This window comes from Mytilus galloprovincialis, chromosome 5 (genome assembly GCF_965363235.1).
Source record: "Mytilus galloprovincialis chromosome 5, xbMytGall1.hap1.1, whole genome shotgun sequence".
NCBI lineage: Eukaryota > Metazoa > Mollusca > Bivalvia > Mytilida > Mytilidae > Mytilus > Mytilus galloprovincialis.
Window position 1 is genome coordinate 84031196 of NC_134842.1, and position 4927 is coordinate 84036122.

Genomic DNA, 4927 nt, shown 5'->3' on the forward strand with positions numbered 1-4927 from the left:
ACAGTGGGATCATCCACGACGAGCTGTCCTGACTTCCCCTTGGCAACAGCTTCGGACACCAGTGGTTCACAGAATGAAAACCAGGTAAACATTCCAATTAATGCTGAGGTAATTAAACATAAAACAACAAAAAGAGCTTATAAAACAAAAGATGAAAAAGAAGATATCATCATTAACCAAAAGACAAGAATTCTAAATTTAGAAAACGAAATTAATCAGCTCAAAAATGTAGTGAATAGGCTGTCTTTTATTTCCTCAAACCTTAACGTTCATAGTCAAAATGAAAGTCAACATAACCAAAGTTCGTATTGCCAACAAAAGATTAGAGATGAACTAATGGAGCAACGAATCAGAATGCTCGAAAATCAAATGGTTCAAAATATGTGCATCAATACAGCTCTAACAACACAGCTTGCAATGCAAACAAGATCAGCTTACCCCATGTCGGCACATCCTCCAAGTATGCATTGCGGTGCACCACCATTTAACCATTTCCAACATCCAGCTTCAAAATCTAGCCACATACCGCTGCACCCTATCCCATCTTTTCAAGCCTACAATCATCATCAATTTGTTCATCAATTTCAACCACCAGCTTATAACGACCCAAATGCGCCTCATCTAAACAACATCCATATGGCTTATCCATCAACTAACCATATGGACATTAGGGGACTACATGATCGGGTACAACACTCTCAACAATCCAACTATCCACAACAGGGGCCACCTATTGGTCAATTTCCGGTTTCATATGCTGATACTCAATCAAGACAATCTAGTGCTCATGTGAATAATTCCCAACAACAATCTCATTCGCAATCTTCGCAAAGGAAGCCTTCTCATCTGCCAAACAATTCTCAGATAATCGATTCTCATTCTCAACACAAAAGGACTTTTCATCAGACTAACCAAGTTCAACATATTGCTCATCAAAAGTCTAGAAAACTATGTACAAATAAACAATTGCCTCTAAGGGATAGGATAGGGAAGTCAGGACAACCAATAGTGGGATTATCCACGACGTGTCGTCCTGCACTCCTCCCTACACCAAGTACAGGAGAAGGGACATCTTTTCAACTGCTCTCAGATTCCATAGACTTATACACAAATGCAAATCATGATGAAACAGTTTCTCACTCCTCCATAAACAGTACCTCTCAGGATTCGCCAGTATCGCCAAGTTTGGATGCTCAAACAAATTCTAATATCAATACTAAAGGGAATTCTGATCATCCTTTTCGTCAAACAGGCCTTTTCAAACATCCTCCAGATCAAAGAGTAATACTGAGGTCCACGAGACTATAAATATTCTTTCTTGTAATATTGAAGGTATCAAGTCAAATCATCAATACCTACATACACTGGATCTTCAAAATACAATTGTGTGCCTCCAAGAACACTTTCTCTGGGAATTTCAAAAACAAACTATGTCAAAGTTAATACCATCTCTGGATAATTTTACTAGACGTCACGATACTAGTGAACCTATTTCAAATTTTAAAGCGCCAAGAGGACAAGCTGGGGTCTCAATCTTGTGGCCCAAACAATGGTCAAGCAAAATAGCAACAGAACCTATGCTCTGTATCATCAATGCATATATGTCTACAATAAATACTAACTATGAAATCCAATATTCTGAATGTCTGGATATAATTTTCGACATCATTGAAAAACATCAATCCAAATATGTTATAATTCTGGCTGGCGATCTTAATGGCTCCCTTCTTCAGACAAGAACAAACAAACATGATAAACTTTTGAAGGAATTTGTTCAGGAAGTTTCTCTTTTTCGACCAGATCTAGCCAATCAACCTACCTTCTTTCATCATGCTCACCATGGTTCGTCACAGATAGATTATATTCTTTCCAACCGGAATAATTTATCTAAAAAGTATTCCATTCTAGACAAATCCTATGCTAACACATCGGCACATTGTGTAGTCATTCTACAAACAAATATCAGCATACCTCTTCTTGTCCGCAATACAAATCAAAAGAAAACCATTAAAACGAAAGTTTTATGGGAGCAAAGGGATGAAGAGAAATACAGGGAAACAATCCTAAATGAGTTGCTTCAAAAAGATCTTCCAACACTGGACATTGATAAACAAATAGATATTATCTCAAATTCGCTTCTTAATGCTCAACAACAATCCATTCCGTCAAAAATTACTCAGCTGAAAGGCCCTAAATGGAAAGCTACCCCTGAAGTTACAGTCTTACTCAGGATGTGTAAAGTTATTTACAACAAATGGGCAGACTTAGGGAAACCAATTGGCCATCCATTATCTCATGAACTAAAAATCCATAAAAAAAGCTTCGTCAACGTCAGCGAATGGAACAAGCCATCGACAGAAATACCATCCATAATAAAATTATGAACACTTCTAGCTCACAAATGTTCCACAGACTCATCAGAAGAAATTTGGGTGAGAATTCCCAATCTGCAATAAACTGTATAAAAACTGATGAAAATGAATATCTTTTTCTGGCTAAAGACCAAAGGAAAGCTTTCGCAAACTATTATGAAGATTTGAGTGCCCCTAAACCGGAACAATTTGATGATTTATATGTAAATTTATGCAAAATTCGTCAAAAAGAAATGTTGAAAACACTCGAAGACCAGGAAATACCGTCTGACTATTTTACATCAGCTGATATAATCAAAGCCATTGAAGAATTAAATATGAATAAAAGTCCTGATGAATTTGGATTATGTGCTGAACATCTCAAATTCTCCAAAAATGAAATAGCTCCTCATCTTACAAAACTTTTCAATAACATAATAGAAACTCTAAAGACTCCAGGCACTTTCAAGACTGGCATTCTCTTCCCCGTTTTAAAAAAGGGCAAGGATCCCTCTGATGTCAACAGTTACCGTGGTATTACAGTAAACCCAGTCATGGGAAAAGTTTTCGAATACTGCATACTACCTAAACTCAATCTGCAAAACATTACGGACTTACAATTTGGCTTCACTAAAGGCCTAAATCCTCTCATCTCTAGCTTCATTATATCGGAATCAAAATATGACCAAACAAGGAAAAACAATGAATTTTATATGGGTTTCTTGGATGTTAAATCAGCTTTTGATGTGGTACAGCATGACATTATCCTAGATAAATTATTAGACTTAAATATTCCTTCTTTCCTTTGGCTGGTAATTAAAGATCTATATTCTAATCTCTCAACAAAAGTGAAATGGCAAGGAGATCTTACTATTCATCTCTACAAAATATTTGTACAAGACCTACTTTTAGAACTAGAAAGAAACTCTCTAGGTTTAAATACTGGAAATATTTTTGTCGGTACTCCTACATGCGCTGATGATATGGCTTTTATTGAAACAAATAGAGACAATCTTCAAATTATGCTCAACGTTTCGGGGAGATATTCTAAACAACATCACTACAAAATTCATCCTACAAAAACAAAAATTGTTACATGTGGAAAGGTTACAAATGCTGACTGGACTCTATACGATACTCCGGTTACAATATCAAAAGAAGCAACTCATTTAGGTATAACTAGAAGTTGGAAAAAGGAAGGAGAAATAAATATGGCCAATAGAATATTTAAAGCTCGCAAGACGAACTTTGTATGCATTAATGGGCTCTGGGGTGCATTGAACAAACGGCTTAGATCCAGTAACATCTTATAAAATCTACAACACATATGTTCTACCAAGACTCCTTTATGGTTTGGAAGCCATTCCTCTAAATAAGACTAATATATCACAGCTGGAATCTTTTCATAGAAAGAATTTAAGACATTTTCAATCTCTTCCTCAACGCACGGCTATAGCTGCAATATATCTTTTAATTGGTGGATTGCCAATAGAAGCTGAACTACACAAAAAGCAACTGTCTTTTCTACATAATCTACTGTCTTCAAATGTTCAAAGAGTTGATGATATCATCATCAGACAAATGTCGGTCAACTATGACAACCCAAACAGCTTCTTCTCAACAATTCGAGAAATCCTGTTAAAGTATGGACTGCCTCCAATTCATCTTCTCCAAGAAACTCTTCCCTCAAAATTGAAATGGAAATCTCTTGTAACGAAGCATCTGAACACATACTGGCAAAATACATTAAGGGACGACGCAGAATCTAAATCAACTCTAAAACATATGGATACTAAACATCTTCTTGTTGGCAAAAATCATCCAGTATGGACTATATTTGACAAGACAAAAGCCGAAGTTCGAAAAGCTATTATTAAAGCTAGAATAATTTCAGGAACCTTTATCCTGAATTCTGATCGAGCGAAATTTAATCAAGCACCTTCTTCATTCTGCCAATTATGTAATCTTTCTGAGGAAAATATCTTTCATTTTCTCCTGGAGTGTCCAATTTTATCAAATATTAGAATTACATACTTTCAACCAATCAAGACCTATGTTACTCAACATATAACAGCTGAAGTCTGGCACAGTGTCTTTCAATCTAAATCAAGTATCATCAGGCTTATTATAGACTGTAGGCATTTCTAACAAATACTAAGAGACGACAATATAATGAACATGATAGAAACCAAAACAAGGGAGATGTGTTATAAACTGTATATCAAACGCTTAAAGTTGCTTGAGGCAATGGATGGTTGACGGTCTGAAACAAGTGTAAATAGAAGAGTTTTTCTTTTTTTTACTGTGTATTATACTGGTGGATATTAACTTTTAAAATATATATAACATATATATATTTTAATGTGTAAATAGTACTTTTACTTGGAGATAATCCTTGGTGTTCCTTATAAAGGAAGCTCATACGGAGAGAAGAAGAAGAGGGGTGCTCTGAGGGGTGCTCTGAATAACGGAGGATTCCACATACACACATGTAAAATCCTTGTGTTGGTTCCCTGCGTTACAAATCAATGAGTATGGCTACTTGTCAATAACGATCGAGTACCAGTAAAAGAAGT